Here is a 24,584-nt window from a genome sequence, read left to right on the forward strand (position 1 = left end):
GGGTGCTAACTTAGTTAGCACGCCTAAAGCCCTTTAGGGTGCGCAAAGTTTTGTGCACTAGGTTAGCGCGTGCAAAGTTTAGCGCTGTCCGTAGTGCGCGAAACGTCGCACCGGGTGTGCCAAAACGTCAAACTCGGTGCGCCTAAACCGTCTCACAGGGTGCGCCCGAAACATCGCACTGTGCGATGTTTCGGGTGCACTCGGGGGGATGGTTTAGACGCACCCGGTTCAACGTTTCGCATGCTACGGGCAGCGCTAAACTTTGCGCGCAATCAATAAAAGCTGTAGGCATGCTAACTGCTTAGCACCCTAGTTAGCACGCCCAAAGCTTTTTGGCGTTCTGAGTTAGCACCCTTTTGTGAATCGAGCCCATAGTGTTAAACAATACTACAAATATAATCATACTTAAAGGACATCAGAGGTGAAAATAAACTGATGAGATATTCAATTGTATCTTTCCTCCTCCTCCTAAAAATGACCTTTTAGAGATCCTGCAGTTTAATTTTATATTTAAATTGAGGTTTTTTTTAGTGTTTTTATTGTTTCGTTGTCTCTGCTCAATGACACATTCATTGAAGTATGCCAGAGCTAAAATCTATGAACTATTGATTGTTTTATCTCTTCCCTGCTCTCAGAATCCATTTCCTGCCAGGAAAGTGTTTTATGGTTATAATTCCTTATCAGTGAGGGTCACGCTATAGTCCGACCCAGTCCCAATTCAGGCAGAAACTGTCACTTGCATACCTGATGTTTAACTTTTGCAGGCTTCTTGCACACTACATGCGATTCTGATTTTTTTTATACAATCTTTTGATTAAAAAATGTAGAAGCATGTAGTACTTTTTTTTTATTGGAATAAAAAATCAGAGCATATAAAAAAACTGAATCGCATGTAGTGTGCAAGAGGCCTCAGGCAGAGACACTCTACATACACATGTCTATCTCATTATGTCACGTCACCTTAGTTGTCATTTAAAAAAGGTACTTGCAGTGTATATAGTAATAGTAAAATGCGCATTACAAACATAATTGTTTCAGTTGCATTGTATCCAAAAACTATATTAGTGGCTCAATCATATACAGTGACTTGGTATGCATAACCATGAATGAGTAGCTCTCTGCATATAAAATAAATCATAGTTCATCAATCGGCTATGTCCTCTTTAATTATGATACCAAGTTCCCAAGAGGAAAGGGGTAACAACCATAACAAATCAATGAGTCACATGCCCTTTAAGACAAGGAGACAAGATAAGGAGTAGATGAAGTGGCAAGACGATTATACCCAGGGGAACAGAGGAAAAATGCATAGAAAAAAGAGAGTTGAGCTTATGGGAAACAAGCATAAAAATGTGAGGCCATTTGAAAGTAACAGCACGACATTAGAAGGAATGGGCAGTGTAGGTCAAGTCTGACAAAAGAGAAATAGCCAGCGAAGTGCATAATTCAGTACTGTGAGGGTACTAGACAAAGTACAATTACCAGGCAGTTACTGAGCTCTTTGGGCTTGATTCACAAAGCGGTGCTAACCTACTTAGCACGTCTAAAGTCTTTAGGCGCGCTAACCAGGGTGCTAAGCAGGTTAGCACCGGATTTCTCAATCAGATCGCGTGCAAAGTTTTGCGCTTAAAGTTTTGCGCGCGCAAAGTCCTATGCGCGCGCTAAGTCCCATAGGCTTTAATGGGCACTTCGCGCGGAGCGCCCTGTGCTCTGTGCAGTGCGCGCATAAAGTTTTACGCGCATAAAGTTTTGCGCGCATAAAGTTTTGCGTGCGAAAAACTCATTTAGACGTGCTAAGGGGGTTTTCACAGGCGTGCTAACAGTTAGCACCGCTTTGTGAATCAAGCCCTTAGAGTGCATGGCGCCTCCATGCCGCCAAGATATGTATCCTGGAAGTAAATAGAATCAATGGAAGGCAGTAGATGTATCCCCACTGCACCTACTGCAAAAACAGGAATGTTTCACAACAATCGAGACTTTATTCCTGAAGTTTAATTCCTCACCAATCAGTTTACAAATGCTGCACACAGTCACAGCTAATAGGATCTGAGCTTCCTGTCCTTAAGGGGACCATACACTCAGCCGATTTTCTGACCGATCGATTGATCGATTGCAAATTGGTTGGCCAATCGACTGATCGACGGCCGATTTCGATCGATTTCCATCGAACTGGCAGGTTAGAAAATCTAGGTCGATCTGTTGAGATTGCTTATCATTTTGCATTGGCCCTAATGGAAATCTGATGGCAAAAAAATGCCATCAGATCGATTTTTAATAGATTTCAAACTGAAATCTATTGGAATTCTATCCTAGTAAAAAATGTTCTAAAAACACATCAGATAGATAAGAAATCTATCTGATGATCTATCTGCTGCTAATCTGACGAGTGTATGGGCACCAGTGGTGCTCAGCAGAGCTCGAATATTCGAGTAGCTCGAATATTCGAGCTCCTTTCCAGCTATTCGAGCTCGGTATTCGAGCTCCGAATAGCTGTAGCTATTCGAATGGGCTATTCGCGTACACTCGAATAGCCCATTCACTATTCGAGCTATTCGAGCAAACGGCGCTATTCGAGCTCGGTACCGAGCTCGAATAGCGTCATAGCCCAGATTGATGTCCTTAGAGCCAATCAGAGGGCTCCCAGGCCCTCTGACGGCAGCCAATCACAGAGGGGGACCCTGGCCAGCCCCTACCCTATAAATAGCGGCCGCCATGTTACGTTTCTCCGTCCTTGCCTGAGACTTGCATAGAGAGAGAGTTGCTCCTTTGTGCTTTGGCTTAGCAAGAGCTTTATTGTGGTCATTTACCTAGCGTTTTTGCTCACATACACCTCCTATACACACCTATATTGTTGTTAGTTAGTTAGACATTGTATTTTAGTTAGTAGCTTTTGTGTTACATAGAGACAGGCCAGCTGCTGCAGGCTTACAGCTTTAGGCCTCAGGGCCTGCCTGTGTGGGCAGCTGTCCTCCTGTCCTCTGTTTATTTCTCTCTATTCTATACCAGTATTTCTGCTGTCCTTTACTACTGATTGTATTAGTATTGTAGTTATATACTGTAACTGTACTAGGACACTCACTGTCACTGTTCATAGGCTACTAGCTGCTCCTGCGTGTGTGCACTCACTGTCTGTGTACACACTACACACACTCTATTTCCAAGTTCTGATAACTGATTGATTATTGTAATTGAATATTGTAATTAGTTAGTTGTACTCACTGTTACTACTTACTGTACTAGGAGTCTAGGACACTCAGTCACTGTTCATAGGCTACTAGCTCCTGCGTGTGTGCACTCACTGTCTGTGTACACACTACACACACTCTATTTCCTTCTGATAACTGATTGATTACTGTAATTAGTTAGTTGTACTTACTGACTGTTACTACTTACTGTACTAGGAGTCTAGGACACTCAGTCACTGTTCATAGGCTACTAGCTCCTGCGTGTGTGCACTCACTGTCTGTGTACACACACTACACACACTCTATTTCCTTCTGATAACTGATTGCTTATTGTAATTAGTTAGTTGTACTTACTGTTACTACTTACTCTTACTGTACTAGGAGTCTACGACACTCAGTCACTGTTCATAGTCTACTAGCTCCTGCGTGTGTACACTCACTGTCTGTGTACACACACTACACACACTCTATTTCCTTCTGATAACTGATTCATTATTGTAATTAGTTAGTTGTTTGTACTTACTGTTACTACTTACTCTTACTGTACTAGGAGTCTAGGACACTCAGTCACTGTTCATAGGCTACTAGCTCCTGCGTGTGTGCACTCACTGTCTGTGTACACACTACACACACTCTATTTCCTTCTGATAACTGATTGATTATTGTAATTAGTTAGTTGTACTTACTGTTACTACTTACTGTACTAGGAGTCTAGGACACTCAGTCACTGTTCATAGGCTACTAGCTCCTGCGTGTGTGCACTCACTGTCTGTGTACACACACTACACACACTCTATTTCCTTCTGATAACTGATTCATTATTGTAATTAGTTAGTTGTTTGTACTTACTGTTACTACTTACTCTTACTGTACTAGGAGTCTAGGACACTCAGTCACTGTTCATAGGCTACTAGCTCCTGCGTGTGTGCACTCACTGTCTGTGTACACACTACACACACTCTATTTCCTTCTGATAACTGATTGATTATTGTAATTAGTTAGTTGTACTTACTGTTACTACTTACTGTACTAGGAGTCTAGGACACTCAGTCACTGTTCATAGGCTACTAGCTCCTGCGTGTGTGCACTCACTGTCTGTGTACACACTACACACACTCTATTTCCTTCTGATAACTGATTGATTATTGTAATTAGTTAGTTGTACTTACTGACTGTTACTACTTACTTACTTACTGTACTAGGGACACTCACTCAGTCACTGTTCATAGGCTAGCTCCTGCGCGTGTTTGCGCGTGCGTGCACTCACTGTCTGTAGTGTACACACACTAAATTTACTTGTGATTACTACTGATTATTGTAACTGCTAGTTGTACTTCCTGACTGTTACTACTTACTTACTGTACTAGGGACACTCACTCAGTCACCTCACCCACCAACCCACTCCATTAAAGTACCCCACTTTTCACCTGCCCTTTTAAAAAACTTTTGTCTATACGCCCAAAACATCGAAGATGTCTGGAAGTGGCAGCCAGCGCGGTTTGGGCAAGGGGAAGGGCAGCAAGGGAATCAGGAGGAGAGGGAGCAGCATTGTGGCAAGCCGCGGGCGCGGGCGCGCCACCATGCACAGTTCCGCAGCAGCAGCAGCAGCGTCAGTGGCTAACATTCCTCCCATAGCCACTGGCCGTGGACGCCTTGGGCGCCGCCCAGCAGGAGCATCTGCAACTCACGCTGCAGAGACACAGCAGCAGCAGCGTGTAGCACCTGCTCCGATTTTCCTCCAGCCGGGTCGGAAACGTCCCATTGAGGAAAAGCATGCAGACACTGTGGTGCAACTCATGACGGAGGATAAGCAGCCCGCCATCAGCTCTGCATCTGAGGCCTCCACCCTCACCACCACCACCACCACCCCTGTTCGCAGCAGCCGCCCAGCAGGGTCTGGGGAGGAGGCCAGTTCACCGTCACTCGCCGACCTGTCATTCAGCAGTCTTTTGACCCCAGGCATCATGAGTAAATTGTCTGCTGTTGTTGGCGATCTTGAGGAGGAGATGCTGATGGGCACTTTGGGGGATGAGGGATTGGACAGCAAGACTGTGGCGACAGTCAAGCAGCCCATCCATGCATCAGGAGAGGAGTTTGGGGGGTCCTCATCCCAGCAGGACATGTTTCAGGAGGGGGAGGATGTTGATGACCCGGTGACAGACAGAGACTGGGTGCCACCACCTCCAGGGGATGTCGTCCTCAGCAGCTCTGAGGAGGAGGAGGAGGATGCTCTTGTGGGCCTTGCAAGGAGGCGCATCATTGCAAGCATTGGCAGCAGCAGTAGGCAGGTCCCACAGCCTGCTGGTGTCTCAGGCTCAGCAGCAGCAGCAGCAGCATCTGCCAGTACCACCACCAGCTGCACCCAAGCCCCCCAAGCCCCACCCCCAACCACCACAGGGAGACAGGCAGCAGCGCTTCCATGCCGTAGGGGGATGTTTCTGTCACCAATCTGGCGCTTTTTCACCATGCCCACAGTGTACAGCAAGTACGCCACTTGCAACCACTGTCAGCGGAAGTTGAGCAGAGGTGCAGACCCCTTAAAGTTCTGCACCAGCTCGCTCATCAACCACCTTGCTGCGAAACATTTCCACCAGCATCAGGAGTTCCAGAGGCTGAAGGCATCTGGTGCTGGCAGTGGCACCACACCCATCACTGCACAGCCTTCAGCAGCAGCAGCAACAGCAGCCACCCGCCCTCCTGCTCCTCCAGCAGCACCAGCAGGAGTGCGGAAACGCACTGCTCCTCCCCCCTCTGCAACTCCTGCCGCCGACACTGAGGCCTGTTCTGGCAGCCAGTCCTCAGTGGCCTCCTCCGCTGTGTCTGCTGATTCCCGTGTCAGCAAAAGGCCACGCCAGAGCCTTTTGAGCGAGTCCTTCCAGGGGGTGGTTAGGGCTCTGCCTCCCAGCAGCCGTCGCGTGCGGCAGCTGAACGGCTTGCTGGCACGGGCCATGTGCTCCCAACTCCTGCCATACACGCTCGTGCAGGAGGGGAGCGACATTCGTGCGCTGCTTGCTTGCGCAGCCCCAGACTGGCAGCTCCCCAGCAGACACTTTTTCTCCCGCAAGGCCATTCCTGCACTGCACCGCTTTGTGATGGCCAATGTGGAGCGAGGGCTGGAGCACGCGGTTGGTGAAAGGGTCCACGTCACCATGGACTCCTGGAGCAGCCGCTTCGGGACAGGCCGCTACCTGTCCTTCACTGTCCACTGGGTCAGCTTGGTGGAAGGGGGTGAGGATGGGAGAGCAGCAGAGGGCACAGCAGCAGCAGCAACACAGTGGGTGGTGCCACCCCGCAGGGTCAGGGGAACTGCAGCAGGTTCCTCCGATCCTCTGCCATCCTCCGGCACACCTGGCCAAACCCCCCGCCTCAGCAGCAGCGTGAAGGCCCGCCACTGCCAAGCGCTGCTGCACTTGGTCAGCCTTGGGAAGACCAAGCTGACGGCAACCCATGTGTTGGCCAAACTCCAGGAGCAGGAGAGGATTTGGCTGACCCCCAGAGGCCTCAGAGTCGGAGAGGTGGTGGCCGACAATGGGGCCAATCTGGTTGCCGCAATAGACAGGGGAAACCTGACCCACATCCCTTGTCTTGCCCACGTGCTGAACCTGGTAGTGCAGAAGTTCTTGCGCACCTACCAGGGGATGGGCGAACTGCTGGAAACGGCAAGGAACGTTGTGCGTCACTTCCGGCGCTCGGCTGCAGCCTGTGCGAGCCTGGAAGACGTGCAAAAGGAGCTGGATCTGCCACGCCATCGGCTGATCCTTGACGTTCCGACTCGCTGGAACTCCACCCTGGCGATGTTGGAGCGTCTGGTTGAACAGAAGCGCGCTGTCAAACAGTACCTTGCCCTGGCCACTGTTTCCGCCGCTCAGAGAAGGGACAAGACCAGCAACATCCCGTCCATCGTCCCCGATGATGACTGGAGGCACATGCAGCAGGTGTGCTTAGTGCTGGCTCCCCTTCTGCAGGCCACTAACATGGTGAGCAGGGACCATGCTATGGTCTGCGAGTGGGTGCCCCTGGTTTGTCTGCCGAACAGGGCCCTCGATGCTTTGCTGGAACAGGGAGCGGCAGCCTTGGACCAGCAGGAGCGGCAAGCAGCTGCACAGTCCACCTCTGAGGGGGAGGAGGAGGAGGACTTGGTGGAGGTCCCTGACCTTGCTGCTGATGAGGGGGAGCAGCACAGTGCAGCTGAGTTGGTGCGGGGGTGGAGAGAGGATGAGGCTGACGAGGCAGAGGAGGAGGATGAGGACAGCAGCACTGCCGTCGATGTGCCAGCAGACGTGGCCCGCCTCTTCCCAATGGCAGCGCACATTCTGACGGGCCTGCGCAGAGACCCCAGGGTGATCCAGATGAAGCAGAGGGAGGACATCTGGATCAGCATGATGTTGGACCCACGCCTCAAGGGGAAGTTGAGCCAGTTCCTGCCGCCTGCAGGAGGAGACCCAGCGCAACAAATAAGGAGCTTGCAGCAGGCCCTTGTTGAGCGCTTGGAGGAAGCCTTCCCCCAGCCTTCCACCCCCACTGTCCAGCAGCCAGCACAGAGGCAGCAGCAGGTGCCTGCATCCAGCAGCAAGCGCCCCACAGACCTGCTGTCTCTTAGCCACGAGCTCTACAGGACTGTAGAGGCTCCGGCAGCAGTGACTAGAGAGGAGGTGCATGCAGCAGCATCCTCCACCGGTCACAGCCAGCGCCTGACCCGCATGGTGGCTGACTACATGGGGTCCTACAGCGGGCTTGACAGCGATGCCCCTGTTGATCCCATGGAGTATTGGGTCAAGCGCCTGGAGATCTGGAGCGAGCTGGCGCAGTACGCCCTGGAAGTGCTGTCCTGCCCCCCTTCCAGCGTGCTGTCCGAGCGCTGCTTCAGTGCAGCTGGTGGTGTGGTCACCGAGAAACGCTCACGTCTGTCTCACAAGTCTGTGGACAGACTGACGTTTCTCAAGATGAACCAGGCGTGGGTGGAAGGCGAGTTCCTGGCCCCTGTTGTCGGCGAGAGGGGGACATGAACTGGCTAAGAACCATCGTTAATGTGCCTTACCACCCTTTACCACCTCCTGGCTCCTGCTCACTAAGCCAGCCTGGTTCACTTTGACTATTAAGTCGCCTGCAGCAACACATTTTACACCTACAGTGGGCTGCGTACTGCCCTTCTGCTGTCTGTCTGTGTTTCCCACTGCCAGGGTACACAGATTTACCTTCTGCTGCCACTCTGCCACCAGCTATTACGTCAAAAAATAGCTATATCTGTGTAATTGGTTGTAAAACCAAAACTACAAAACCATAAAAAAAAAAAAAAGGTTTAATTTTTCTGAGGTGCCCGGGTTGAAAACTGTGTTGTCCCAGTTGTGTATTGGACACAATGTGGGCTACACGACCGCTGTCTGGGACCTCCTGCCTGCTGTGTTTATTTACAGCCCTGGTATCACCGCTAGGTACCAGGGCTATTATGTCACGCTGCCTGCCTGCTGCCACACTCACACTACTCCTCCATTCCTCCTGCTGATGCTGCTGTCTGTCTGTGTTTCCCAACGCCAGGATACACAGATTTACCTTCTGCTGCCACTCTGCCACCAGCTATTACGTCAAAAAATAGCTATATCTGTGTAATTGGTTGTAAAACCAAAACTACAAAACCATAAAAAAAAAAAAAAAAAGGTTTAATTTTTCTGAGGTGCCCGGGTTGAAAACTGTGTTGTCCCAGTTGTGTATTGGACACGATGTGGGCTGCACGACCGCTGTCTGGGACCTCCTGTTGTGTTCATTTACGGCCTGGTATCACCGCTAGGTACCAGGGCTATTATGTCACGCTGCCTGCCTGCTGCCACACTCACACTACTCCTCCATTCCTCCTGCTGATGCTGCTGTCTGTCTGTGTTTCCCAACGCCAGGGTACACAGATTTACCTTCTGCTGCCACTCTGCCACCAGCTATTACGTCAAACAATAGCTGCTCACATTACTCCTCCATTCCTCCTGCTGCTGCTGCTGCTGTCTGTCTGTCTGTGTTTCCCAACACCAGGGTACACAGATTTACCTTCTGCTGCCACTCTGCCACCAGCTATTACGTCAAAAAATAGCTATATCTGTCTGTGTAATTTGTTGTAAAAACAAAACTACAAAACCATAAAAAAAAAAACAAGGTTTAATTTTTCTGAGGTGCCCGGGTTGAAAACTGTGTTGTCCCAGTTGTGTATTGGACACAATGTGGGCTGCACGACCGCTGTCTGGGACCTCCTGCCTGCTGTGTTTATTTACAGCCCTGGTATCACCGCTAGGTACCAGGGCTATTATGTCACGCTGCCTGCCTCATTGACTGCCTGCTGCCACACACTCATCCTCCTCCTCCTGCTGCTGAATTTACCTCCTGCTGTCTGTGTGTTTCCACTGCCAGGGAGCACATACAATGGCGCTTCCAACATGCGTGCGCCACCAGCTATTTGTTACGCTCAAAAATAGCTGCATTTCTTTAAAAAAAAAAATTTGAAAAGAGAAATAAGTGAAGAAGAAGACGATATAGAAGAAGATGAAGAAGATGAAGAAGAAGAAGATGAAGAAGAAGAAGAAGATGAAGATGAAGAAGATGAAGAAGAAGGAGAAGAAGATGAAGATGAAGAAGAAGATGAAGATGAAGAAGATGAAGAAGAAGGAGAAGAAGATGAAGATGAAGAAGATGAAGAAGAAGAAGATGAAGAAGATGAAGAAGATGAAGATGAAGAAGATGAAGAAGAAGATGAAGAAGAAGAAGATGAAGAAGAAGAAGATGAAGATGATGAAGAAGAAGAAGATGAAGAAGAAGATGAAGATGATGAAGAAGAAGAAGATGAAGAAGATGAAGAAGAAGAAGATGATGAAGAAGAAGAAGATGAAGAAGATGAAGAAGAAGAAGATGATGAAGAAGAAGAAGAAGAAGATGAAGAAGAAGAAGATGAAGAAGAAGAAGATGAAGAAGATGAAGAAGAAGAAGATGATGAAGAAGAAGAAGATGAAGAAGATGAAGAAGAAGAAGATGATGAAGAAGAAGAAGATGAAGAAGAAGAAGAAGAAGATGAAGAAGAAGAAGAAGAAGAAGAAGAAGAAGATGAAGATGATGAAGAAGATGAAGAAGAAGAAGATGAAGATGATGAAGAAGAAGAAGATGAAGAAGAAGATGAAGATGATGAAGAAGAAGAAGATGAAGAAGATGAAGAAGAAGAAGATGATGATGAAGAAGAAGAAGATGAAGAAGTTGAAGATGAAGAAGATGAAGAAGAAGAAGAAGAAGAAGATGAAGAAGATGAAGAAGATGATGAAGAAGAAGAAGATGAAGAAGTTGAAGATGAAGAAGATGAAGAAGAAGAAGAAGAAGAAGAAGATGAAGAAGATGAAGAAGATGAAGAAGAAGAAGATGAAGAAGATGAAGAAGAAGAAGATGATGAAGAAGAAGAAGATGAAGAAGATGAAGAAGAAGAAGATGATGAAGAAGAAGAAGAAGAAGAAGATGAAGAAGAAGAAGATGAAGAAGAAGAAGATGAAGAAGATGAAGAAGAAGAAGATGATGAAGAAGAAGAAGATGAAGAAGATGAAGAAGAAGAAGATGATGAAGAAGAAGAAGATGAAGAAGAAGAAGAAGAAGATGAAGAAGAAGAAGAAGAAGATGAAGAAGATGAAGATGATGAAGAAGATGAAGAAGAAGAAGATGAAGATGATGAAGAAGAAGAAGATGAAGAAGAAGATGAAGATGATGAAGAAGAAGAAGATGAAGAAGATGAAGAAGAAGAAGATGATGATGAAGAAGAAGAAGATGAAGAAGTTGAAGATGAAGAAGATGAAGAAGAAGAAGAAGAAGAAGATGAAGAAGATGAAGAAGATGATGAAGAAGAAGAAGATGAAGAAGTTGAAGATGAAGAAGATGAAGAAGAAGAAGAAGAAGAAGAAGATGAAGAAGATGAAGAAGATGAAGAAGAAGATGAAGAAGATGAAGAAAAAGAAGATGAAGAAGAAGAAGATGATGAAGAAGAAGATGAAGAAGAAGAAGAAGAAGAAGAAGAAGACAATATAAAAGAAGAAGAAGAAGATATAGAAGAAGATATAGAAGAAGAAGATATAGAAGAAGAAGATATAGAAGAAGAAGAAGAAGAAGAAGAAGAAGAAGAAGATATAGAAGATAAAGAAGAAGAAGAAGAAGTATATACAGTACTGAACAAATTTCTGGACACAACTTCTCTTTTCAACTTTTTTTTTTAAAGGAACATCCCCACATAATCACTTGCTGTTGTTACTTGGAAAAAAAGAGGTTTCTTGCATCATTCACCCTCAAAACAAGTGTTGGAAGCTATTTAAGGCCATTTCGAATAGTCAGCTCGAATAATGAGCTCGAATACCGACTCGAATAGTGAGCTCGAATTCCGAGGTCGAATCGAATAGTAAAAATTATTCGACTCGAATATTCGACTGATCTCGAATAATTTACTATTCGAATTCGACCTAACTCGAATTTTGAAAAGGGGTATTTGAGCACCACTAATGGGCACCTTTAGTGATGCTGACTGAGACTGGAGCTGCTTTGCTGCAAAGTGTTGCCTAGGGTTTAACATCTAAGTGATTACCCTGTATTCACCAGAGTGCCCACGACAGATAATGAGCTGCTACTGCTAGTGTGCAGTAGATGCCAGAGACAACCATATTAAAGAGTCTGAAGCGAGAATAAATTTTGCTTCAGACCTCATAGATAGCAGGTGCATGCGTGCCCCTGCTAAAACGCCGCTATCCCGCGGCTTAACGGGGTCCCTTCACCCCCAAATCCCCTCGGTGCATCGGGGGAGCGCTTCCTGGTTGGGGCAGGGCTAACCGCCACAGCCCTGCCCCACCGCCCCTCTCAGTCTTCCTTCACTGAGAGAGGCGGGGGAGAGGCGGCGATGCGCCGCTGATAAACACGACTGGAGGCAGGGCTGCAGCCATTAGCCCTGCCTCCAGGAACGACCAATTCCACAACTAACGTTTGCGGGGGTGGATTTGGGGGTGAAGGGACCCCCGTTTAGTGGCACGATAGCGGCGGTTTAGCAGGGTCACACATGCCCCTGCTAACTATGAGCTCTGAAGCGAGATTTATTCTCGCTTCAGAGTCTCTTTAAGGCCTGCAGAAGTGCCCCAAACATGACAACATGTCAAGCCAGAGTTGAGAGATGAGAAGTTGGTGAATAGCCAGAGATGGTGGCTAGGGGTGATGTTTGGTATCCAGGCAAATATTCAAGGCCTTGGTTGGTCAATATTAAGGCAGGTGGTGGTCAGAGATGAGGTCAGGAACAACTCAGGGGTAAGTAACGATTATCAAGATAAAGGCAGCAATGAGCATAGGAACATGGAAACTAGTCAGAATTGACAACAGCAGACTAGAGGCCTGCAGCGGGTCGGGTACCCACGGGTACCCGCGGGTAACCCGAATTGCGGGTCGGGTGCGGGTACCCGAATTGATTTAAGCTGCGGGTGCGGGTCGGGTGCGGGTAGCGAGTTGCGGGTGCGGGTAGGGTTGCGGGTAGCGGTCTGCGGGTGCGGGTCGCGGGTAGTGAAAGCAAACATGTTAATTCTGACTGTGTCTTTTGCTTACTTTACTTTAAATGTTACTTTAAAGCGGAATATAACCCTGCATTTCAACTTTGCTCTAAAACATTATTTACAGCATATTATATGCAAAAAGCATTTTTTTTTACTAGACCAGCATTGGAAGGGTTAAACACAGACGTTTCAAGTTCCGTGGAGAGATATGCAGAAGTTCAGATTGTTACATTCTATTTATCTATTGATAAACAGTTACACACTCTTTGGCTGTCCTCCAAGCTCCTTCTCAGTGAGAGAGATGAGTCACATTCAACACTTAGATACATTTATGTAAACAAAATGTATCTTTTCCAGGTTCGGATGTGTCTGCAGAAATCTCAAGGAACTTTAAAGCCCTGTGTAACCCTTCCAATGCTGGTCTAGTAAAAAAAAAAATGCTGGTTGCATATAATATACTGTAAATAATGTTTTAGAGCAAAGTTGAAGTGCAGGGTTATATTCCGCTTTAAATATGCACTTTAGAAGAAAATGTAAAAAAGCGGGTCGCGGATAGCGGGTCGGGTAGCGGTCCTGCGGGTCGCGGGTCGGGTGCGGGTAGCAGTTCTGCGGGTGCGGGTCAGGTTGCGGGTATCAAATTCACCAGAAAGCGGGTCGCGGGTCGGGTGCGGGTAGTGGATCACAGGTGCGGGTCGGGTGCGGGTATGAAAAAGTGGACCCCCGCAGGCCTCTAGAGCAGACACCTTCCATTTGTTGCCAGGCAAGCTTGCACTGCCAGAAAAAGATCTATGCATGCTAAAGCCCTCCTATACACTGCATGTTCTAAAATCACCTTTGAGCCCTGCCTGAAAAGACTGCAAATAAAAGCGGCAAGTATTGGACTAAATATACCTTATACTGAAAACCAGTGGTGCTCAGCAGAGCTCGAATATTCGAGTAGCTCGAATATTCGAGCTCTTTTTCAGCTATTCGAGCTCGGTATTCGAGCTCCGAATAGCTGGAGCTATTCGAATGGGCTATCCGAGTACACTCGAATAGCCCATTCACTATTCGAGCTATTCGAGCAACTCGGCGCTATTCGAGCTCGGTACCGAGCTCGGATAGCGTCATAGCCCAGATTGATGTCCTTAGAGCCAATCAGAGGGCTCCCAGGCCCTCTGACGGCAGCCAATCACAGAGGGGGACCCTGGCCAGCCCCTACCCTATAAATAGCGGCCGCCATGTTACGTTTCTCCATGCTTGCCTGAGACTTGTACAGAGAGAGAGTTGCTCCTTTGTGCTTTGGCTTAGCAAGTGCTCTATTGTGATCATTTACCTAGCGTTTTTGCTCACCTACACCTGCCATATACACCTATATTGTTGTTAGTTAGATAGACATTGTATTTTAGTTAGTAGCTTGTGTGTTACATTAGAGACAGGCAGCTGCTGCAAGCTTACAGGTTTAGGCCTCAGGGGGGCCTTGCCTCTGTGGGCAGCTGTCCTCTGTTTATTTCTCTCATCTATACCAGTATTTCTGCTGTCCTTTACTAATAGTATTGTAGTTATACTGTACTAGGAGTAGGACACTCACTGACTGTCACTGTTTATAGGCTACTAGCTAGCTCCTGCGTGTGTGCACTCACTCACTGTCTGTGTGTACACACACTCTATTTCCTTCTGATTACTGATAGATTATTGTTAGTTAGTTGTACTTACTGTTACTACTTACTCTTACTGTACTAGGAGTCTAGGACACTCAGTCAGACAGTCACTGTGTTCATAGGCTACTAGCTCCTGCGTGCGGTCACTCACTGTCTGAGTGTACACACACCACCCACACTCCATTTCCTTCTGATCGCTGATTGATTATTGTAATTAGTTAGTTCTACTTACTGTTACTACTTACTCTTACTGTACTAGGAGTCTAGGACACTCAGTCACTGTGTTCATAGGCTCCTAGCTCCTGCGTGCGGTCACTCACTGTCTGAGTGTACACACACCACCCACACTCCATTTCCTTCTGATCGCTGATTGATTATTGTAATTAGTTAGTTCTACTTACTGTTACTACTTACTCTTACTGTACTAGGAGTCTAGGACACTCAGTCACTGTGTTCATAGGCTACTAGCTCCTGCGTGCGGTCACTCACTGTCTGAGTGTACACACACCACCCACACTCCATTTCCTTCTGATCGCTGATTGATTATTGTAATTAGTTAGTTGTACTTACTGTTACTACTTACTCTTACTGTACTAGGAGTCTAGGACACTCAGTCACTGTGTTCATAGGCTACTAGCTCCTGCGTGCGGTCACTCACTGTCTGAGTGTACACACACCACCCACACTCCATTTCCTTCTGATCGCTGATTGATTATTGTAATTAGTTAGTTGTACTTACTGTTACTACTTACTCTTACTGTACTAGGAGTCTAGGACACTCAGTCACTGTGTTCATAGGCTACTAGCTCCTGCGTGCGGTCACTCACTGTCTGAGTGTACACACACCACCCACACTCCATTTCCTTCTGATCGCTGATTGATTATTGTAATTAGTTAGTTCTACTTACTGTTACTACTTACTCTTACTGTACTAGGAGTCTAGGACACTCAGTCACTGTGTTCATAGGCTACTAGCTCCTGCGTGCGGTCACTCACTGTCTGAGTGTACACACACCACCCACACTCCATTTCCTTCTGATCGCTGATTGATTATTGTAATTAGTTAGTTCTACTTACTGTTACTACTTACTCTTACTGTACTAGGAGTCTAGGACACTCAGTCACTGTGTTCATAGGCTACTAGCTCCTGCGTGCGGTCACTCACTGTCTGAGTGTACACACACCACCCACACTCCATTTCCTTCTGATCGCTGATTGATTATTGTAATTAGTTAGTTGTACTTACTGTTACTACTTACTCTTACTGTACTAGGAGTCTAGGACACTCAGTCACTGTGTTCATAGGCTACTAGCTCCTGCGTGCGGTCACTCACTGTCTGAGTGTACACACACCACCCACACTCCATTTCCTTCTGATCGCTGATTGATTATTGTAATTAGTTAGTTCTACTTACTGTTACTACTTACTCTTACTGTACTAGGAGTCTAGGACACTCAGTCACTGTGTTCATAGGCTACTAGCTCCTGCGTGCGGTCACTCACTGTCTGAGTGTACACACACCACCCACACTCCATTTCCTTCTGATCGCTGATTGATTATTGTAATTAGTTAGTTCTACTTACTGTTACTACTTACTCTTACTGTACTAGGAGTCTAGGACACTCAGTCACTGTGTTCATAGGCTACTAGCTCCTGCGTGCGGTCACTCACTGTCTGAGTGTACACACACCACCCACACTCCATTTCCTTCTGATCGCTGATTGATTATTGTAATTAGTTAGTTGTACTTACTGTTACTACTTACTCTTACTGTACTAGGAGTCTAGGACACTCAGTCACTGTGTTCATAGGCTACTAGCTCCTGCGTGCGGTCACTCACTGTCTGAGTGTACACACACCACCCACACTCCATTTCCTTCTGATCGCTGATTGATTATTGTAATTAGTTAGTTCTACTTACTGTTACTACTTACTCTTACTGTACTAGGAGTCTAGGACACTCAGTCACTGTGTTCATAGGCTACTAGCTCCTGCGTGCGGTCACTCACTGTCTGAGTGTACACACACCACCCACACTCCATTTCCTTCTGATCGCTGATTGATTATTGTAATTAGTTAGTTCTACTTACTGTTACTACTTACTCTTACTGTACTAGGAGTCTAGGACACTCAGTCACTGTGTTCATAGGCTACTAGCTCCTGCGTGCGGTCACTCACTGTCTGAGTGTACACACACCACCCACACTCCATTTCCTTCTGATCGCTGATTGATTATTGTAATTAGTTAGTTCTACTTACTGTTACTACTTACTCTTACTGTACTAGGAGTCTAGGACACTCAGTCACTGTGTTCATAGGCTACTAGCTCCTGCGTGCGGTCACTCACTGTCTGAGTGTACACACACCACCCACACTCCATTTCCTTCTGATCGCTGATTGATTATTGTAATTAGTTAGTTCTACTTACTGTTACTACTTACTCTTACTGTACTAGGAGTCTAGGACACTCAGTCACTGTGTTCATAGGCTACTAGCTCCTGCGTGCGGTCACTCACTGTCTGAGTGTACACACACCACCCACACTCCATTTCCTTCTGATCGCTGATTGATTATTGTAATTAGTTAGTTCTACTTACTGTTACTACTTACTCTTACTGTACTAGGAGTCTAGGACACTCAGTCACTGTGTTCATAGGCTACTAGCTCCTGCGTGCGGTCACTCACTGTCTGAGTGTACACACACCACCCACACTCCATTTCCTTCTGATCGCTGATTGATTATTGTAATTAGTTAGTTCTACTTACTGTTACTACTTACTCTTACTGTACTAGGAGTCTAGGACACTCAGTCACTGTGTTCATAGGCTACTAGCTCCTGCGTGCGGTCACTCACTGTCTGAGTGTACACACACCACCCACACTCCATTTCCTTCTGATCGCTGATTGATTATTGTAATTAGTTAGTTCTACTTACTGTTACTACTTACTCTTACTGTACTAGGAGTCTAGGACACTCAGTCACTGTGTTCATAGGCTACTAGCTCCTGCGTGCGTGCACTCACTGTCTGAGTGTACACACACTAAATTTACTTGTGATTACTACTGATTATTGTAACTGCTAGTTGTACTTCCTGACTGTTACTACTTACCTACTGTACTAGGGGACACTCACTCAGTCACCTCACCAACCAACCCACTCCATTAAAGTACCCCACTTTTCACCCGCCCTTTTACAAAACTTTTGTCTATACGCCCAAAACATTTAAGATGTCTGGAAGTGGCAGCCAGCGCGGTTTGGGCAAGGGGAAGGGCAGCAAGGGAATCAGGAGGAGAGGGAGCAGCATTGTGGCAAGCCGCGGCCGCGGGCGCGCCACCATGCACAGTTCCGCAGCAGCAGCAGCAGCGTCAGTGGCTAACATTCCTCCCATAGCCACTGGCCGTGGACGCCTTGGGCGCCGCCCAGCAGGAGCATCTGCAACTCACGCTGCAGAGACACAGCAGCAGCAGCGTGTAGCACCTGCTCCGATTTTCCTCCAGCCGGGTCGGAAACGTCCCATTGAGGAAAAGGATGCAGACACTGTGGTGCAACTCATGACGGAGGATGAGCAGCCCGCCATCAGCTCTGCATCCGAGGCCTCCACCCTCACCACCACCACCACCACCACCCCTGTTCGCAGCAGCCGCCCAGCAGGGTCTGGGGAGGAGGCCAGTTCACCGTCAGTCGCCGACCTCTCATTCAGCACTCTTTTGACCCCAGGCATGATGAGTCAATTGTCTGCTGTTGTTGGCGATTTTGAGGAGGAGATGCTGATGGGCACTTTGGGGGATGAGGGATTGGACAGCAAGACTGTGGCGACAGTCAAGCAGCCCATCCATGCATCAGGAGAGGAGTTTGGGGGGTCATCATCCCAGCAGGACATGTTTGAGGAGGGGGAGGATGATGTTGATGACCCGGTGACAGACAGAGACTGGGTGCCACCACCTCCAGGGGATGTCGTCCTCAGCAGCTCGGAGGAGGAGGAGGATGCGCTTGTGGGCCTTGCAAGGAGGCGCATCATTGCAAGCATTGGCAGCGACCCACAGCCTGCTGGTGTCTCAGGCTCAGCAGCAGCAGCAGCAGCATCAGCCAGTACCACCACCAGCCGCACCCAAGCCCCCCCCCCAACCACCACAGGGAGACAGGCAGCAGCGCTTCCATGCCGTAGGGGGATGTTTCTGTCACCAATCTGGCGCTTTTTCACCATGCCCACTGTGTACAGCAAGTACGCCACTTGCAACCACTGTCAGCGGAAGTTGAGCAGAGGTGCAGACCCCTTAAAGTTCAGCACCAGCTCGCTGATCAACCACCTTGCGGCTAAACATTTCCACCAGCATGAGGAGTTCCAGAGGCTGAAGGCATCTGGTGCTGGCAGTGGCACCACACCCATCACTGCACAGCCTTCAGCAGCAGCAACAGCAGCCACCCGCCCTCCTGCTCCTCCAGCAGCACCAGCAGGAGTGCGGAAACGCACTGCTCCTCCCCCCTCTGCAACTCCTGCCGCCGACACTGAGGCCTGTTCTGGCAGCCAGTCCTCAGTGGCCTCCTCCGCTGTGTCTGGTGATTCCCGTGTCAGCAAAAGGCCACGCCAGAGCCTTTTGAGCGAGTCCTTCCAGGGGGTGGTTAGGGCTCTGCCTCCCAGCAGCCGTCGCGTGCGGCAGCTGAACGGCTTGCTGGCACGGGCCATGTGCTCCCAACTCCTGCCGTACACGCTCGTGCAGGAGGGGAGCGACATGCGGGCGCTGCTTGCTTGTGCAGCCCCAGACTGGCAGCTCCCCAGCAGACACTTTTTCTCCCGCAAGGCCATTCCAGCACTGCACCGCTTTGTGATGGCCAATGTGGAGCGAGGGCTGGAGCACGCGGTTGGTGAAAGGGTCCACGTCACCATGGACTCCTGGAGCAGCCGCTTCGGGACAGGCCGCTACCTGTCCTTCACTGTCCACTGGGTCAGCTTGGTGGAAGGGGGTGAGGATGGGAGAGCAGCAGCGGGCACAGCAGCAGCAGCAGCAGCAACACAGTGGGTGGTGCCACCCCGCAGGGTCAGGGGAACTGCAGCAGGTTCCTCCGATCCTCTGCCATCCTCCGCCACACCTGGCCAAACCCCCCGCCTCAGCAGCAGCGTGAAGGCCCGCCACTGCCAAGCGCTGCTGCACTTGGTCAGCCTTGGCAAGACCAAGCTGACGGCAGCCCACGTGTTGGCCAAACTCCAGGAGCAGGAGAGGATTTGGCTGACCCCCAGAGGCCTCAGAGTCGGAGAGGTGGTGTCCGACAATGGGGCCAATCTGGTTGCTGCCATAGACAGGGGAAACCTGACCCACATCCCCTGTCTTGCCCACGTGCTGAACCTGGTGGTGCAGAAGTTCCTGCGCACCTACCAGGGGATGGGCGAACTGCTGGAAACGGCAAGGAATGTTGTGCGTCACTTCCGGCGCTCGGCTGCAGCCTGTGCGAGCCTGGAAGACGTGCAAAAGGAGCTGGATCTGCCACGCCATCGGCTGATCATTGACGTTCCGACTCGCTGGAACTCCACCCTGGCGATGTTGGAGCGTATGGTTGAACAGAGGCACGCTGTCAACCAGTACCTTGCCCTGGCCACTGTTTCCGCAGCTCGGAGAAGGGACAAGACCAGCAACATCCCGTCCATCGTCCCCGATGATGACTGGAGGCACATGCAGCAGGTGTGCTTTGTGCTGGCTCCCTTCCTGCAGGCCACAAACATGGTGAGCAGGGACCATGCTATGGTCTGCGAGTGGGTGCCCCTGGTTTCTCTGCTGAACAGGGCCCTCGATGGTTTGCTGGAACAGGGAGCGGCAGCCTTGGACCAGCAGGAGCGGCAACCAGCTGCGCAGTCCACCTCTGAGGGGGAGGAGGAGGAGGACTTGGTGGAGGTCCCTGACCTGGCTGCTGATGAGGGGGATCAGCACAGCGCAGCTGAGTTGGTGCGGGGGTGGAGAGAGGATGAGGCGGCAGAGGAGGAGGATGAGGACAGCACTGACGTCGATGTGCCAGCAGACGTGGCCCGCCTCTTCCCAATGGCAGCGCACATGCTGGCGTGCCTGCGCAGGGACCCCAGGGTGATCCAGATGAAGCAGAGGGAGGACATCTGGATCAGCATGATGTTGGACCCACGCCTCAAGGGGAAGTTGAGCCAGTTCCTGCCGCCTGCAGGAGGAGACCCAGCGCAACAAATAAGGAGCTTGCAGCAGGCCCTTGTTGAGCGCTTGGAGGAAGCCTTCCCCCAGCCTTCCACCCCCACTGTCCAGCAGCCAGCACAGAGGCAGCAGCAGGTGCCTGCATCCAGCAGCAGCAAGCGCCCCACAGACCTGCTGTCTCTCAGCCACGAGCTCTACAGGACTGTAGAGGCTCCGGCAGCAGTGACTAGAGAGGAGATGCATGCAGCAGCATCCTCCTCCGGTCACAGCCAGCGCCTGACCCGCATGGTGGCTGACTACATGGGGTCGTACAGCGGGCTTGACAGCGATGCCCCTGTTGATCCCATGGAGTATTGGGTCAAGCGCATGGAGATCTGGAGCGAGCTAGCGCAGTACGCCCTGGAAGTGCTGTCCTGCCCCCCTTCCAGCGTGCTGTCCGAGCGCTGCTTCAGTGCAGCTGGTGGCGTGGTCACCGAGAAACGCTCACGTCTGTCTCACAAGTCTGTGGACAGACTGACGTTTCTCAAGATGAACCAGGCGTGGGTGGAAGGCGAGTTCCTGGCCCCTGTTGTCGGCGAGAGGGGGACATGAACTGGCTGCCGGAACCATCGTTAATGTGCCTTACCACCCTTTACCACCTCCTGGCTCCTGCTCACTAAGCCAGCCTGGTTCACTTTGACTATTACGTCGCCTGCAGCCACACATTTTACACCTACAGTGGGCTGCTGTGTACTGCCCTTCTGCTGTCTGTCTGTGTTTCCCACTGCCAGGGTACACAGAATGACCTTCTTCTGCTGCCACTCTGCCACCAGCTATTACGTCAAACAATAGCTATATTGGTTGCAAAACCGAAACCAAACAAACCATTAAAAAAAAAAAAGGTTTAATTTTTCTGAGGTGCCCGGGTTGAAAACTGTGTTGTCCCAGTTGTGTATTGGACACAATGTGGGCTGCACGACCGCTGTCTGGGACCTCCTGTTGTGTTTATTTACGGCCCTGGTATCACCGCTAGGTACCAGGGCTATTATGTCACGCTGCCTACCTGCTGCCACACTCACACTGCTCCTCCATACCTCCTCCTGCTGCTGCTGCTGCTGTCTGTCTGTGTTTCCCACTGCCAGGGTACACAGATGATTTACCTTCTGCTGCCACTCTGCCACCAGCTATTACGTCAAACAATAGCTGCTCGCCTACTCCTCCATTCCTCCTCCTGCTGCTGCTGTCTGTCTGTGTTTCCCACTGCCAGGGTACACAAAATTACCTTCTTCTGCTGCCACTCTGCCACCAGCTATTACGTCCAAAAATAGCTAAATTGCTTGTAAAACCAAAAACCAAAAAACCATTAAAAAAAAAAAAAGGTTTAATTTTTCTGAGGTGCCCGGGTTGAAAACTGTGTTGTCCCAGTTGTGTATTGGACACAATGTGGGCTGCACGACCGCTGTCTGGGACCTCCTGTTGTGTTTATTTACGGCCCTGGTATCACCGCTAGGTACCAGGGCTATTATGTCACGCTGCCTACCTGCTGCCACACTCACACTACTCCTCCATTCCTCCTGCTGCTGCTGTCTGTCTGTGTTTCCCACTGCCAGGGTACACAGAATTACCTTCTGCTGCCACACTGCCACCAGCTATTACGTCAAACAATAGCTGCTCACATAATTACTCTCCTCCATTCCTCCTCCTGCTGCTGCTGCTGTCTGTCTGTGTTTCCCACCGCCAGGGTACACAGATTTACCTTCTGCTGCCACTCTGCCACCAGCTATTACGTCAAAAAATAGCTATATATCTGTGTAATTGGTTGTAAAACCAAAACTACAAAACCATTACAAAAAAAGGTTTAATTTTTCTGAGGTGCCCGGGTTGAAAACTGTGTTGTCCCAGTTGTGTATTGGACACAATGTGGGCTGCACGACCGCTGTCTGGGACCTCCTGTTGTGTTTATTTACAGCCATGGTATCACCGCTAGGTACCAGGGCTATTATGTCACGCTGCCTGCCTCATTGACTGCATGCTGCCACACACTCATCCTCCTCCTCCTGCTGCTAAATTTACCTCCTGCTGTCTGTGTGTTTCCACTGCCAGGGAGCACATACAATGGCGCTTCCAACATGCGTGCGCCACCAGCTATTTGTTGTTACGCTCAAAAATAGCTGCATTTCTTTAAAAAAAAAAAAATGAAAAGAGAAATAAGTGACGAAGAAGACGATATAGAAGAAGATGAAGAAGAAGAAGAAGATGAAGAAGATGAAGAAGAAGATGAAGAAGATGAAGAAGAAGATGAAGAAGAAGAAGAAGAAGAAGAAGAAGAAGAAGAAGAAGAAGAAGAAGAAGAAGAAGAAGAAGAAGAAGAAGAAGATGAAGAAGATGAAGAAGATGAAGAAGAAGATGAAGAAGATGAAGAAGATGAAGAAGATGAAGAAGAAGATGAAGAAGATGAAGAAGATGAAGATGAAGATGAAGATGAAGAAGATGAAGAAGAAGATGAAGAAGATGAAGAAGAAGATGAAGAAGATGAAGAAGAAGATGAAGAAGAAGAAGAAGAAGAAGAAGAAGAAGAAGAAGAAGATGAAGAAGAAGATGAAGAAGATGAAGAAGATGAAGATGAAGATGATGAAGATGAAGAAGATGAAGAAGAAGATGAAGAAGATGAAGAAGAAGAAGAAGAAGAAGAAGAAGAAGATGAAGAAGATGAAGATGAAGAAGATGAAGAAGAAGATGAAGAAGATGAAGATGAAGAAGATGAAGAAGATGAAGAAGAAGATGAAGAAGATGAAGATGAAGAAGATGAAGAAGAAGATGAAGAAGATGAAGAAGAAGATGAAGAAGAAGAAGAAGAAGAAGATGAAGAAGATGAAGATGAAGAAGATGAAGAAGAAGATGAAGAAGATGAAGAAGAAGATGAAGAAGATGAAGATGAAGAAGATGAAGAAGATGAAGATGAAGAAGATGAAGATGAAGAAGATGAAGAAGAAGAAGAAGAAGATGAAGAAGAAGAAGAAGATATAGAAGAAGAAGAAGAAGATATAGAAGATAAAGAAGAAGAAGAAGAAGAAGTATATACAGTACTGAACAAAATTCTGGACACAACTTCTCTTTTCACCTTTTTTTTTTTTTAAAGGAACATCCCCACATAATCACTTGCTGTTGTCACTTGGAAAAAAATATGTTTCTTGCATCATTAACCCTCAAAACAAGTGTTGGGAAGCTATTTAAGGCCAATTCGAATAGTCAGCTCGAATAGTTAGCTCGAATACCGACTCAAATAGTGAGCTCGAAGTCCGAGGTCGAATCGAATAGTAAAAATTATTCGACTCGAATATTCGACTGACCTCGAATAATTTACTATTCGAATTCGACCAAACTCGAATTTTAAAAAGGGGTATTTGAGCATCACTACTGAAAACACTGAAATGAAACACGTTTCCGTTTTCAAACTGAATGCATATACATACATACATGCATGCATGCATGCATGCATACATACATACATACATACATACATACATACATACATACATACATACATACATACATACATATATATATATATATATATATATATATATATACACACACCGCATATACTAGCATATAAGCTGACCCGTGTATAAGCCGAGGTACCAACTTTTCCCTAAGAAAACAGGAAAAAGTGATTGACTCACGTATAAGCCCCCTCCCCAGTATAGCCCCCTCCACAGAAGCCAGATGTGCCCCTAGTACAAGTCAGCCCCTTTCCCAATAGCCGGATGTGGCACAAGGATGATACAGCTGTGTCTCAAGACACCACACAGTAAGAATTCCTGATCATTGCACTGCTGAAAGGTTGCTGGCATGCTCTGCTCCACAAGCCAGGGGACACAGGTAGTCTTGAGTAGTGCACTCTGCACACTATATTGCAGGGGATGGGGGCACTGAAACAGCAGGGAGCCAGCTGGCAAGAGCAGGATTACTAGTGCACAATCCCTATGCTCCAATGTCACTAACAAAACCTGCTCCACCATCCGTTCTGCTCCACTGGCTCGCACGTAACCGAGGGGGTAACTTTTTAGCACATCATATATACAGTATATATATATAT

This window comes from Hyperolius riggenbachi, chromosome 3 (genome assembly GCF_040937935.1).
Source record: "Hyperolius riggenbachi isolate aHypRig1 chromosome 3, aHypRig1.pri, whole genome shotgun sequence".
NCBI lineage: Eukaryota > Metazoa > Chordata > Amphibia > Anura > Hyperoliidae > Hyperolius > Hyperolius riggenbachi.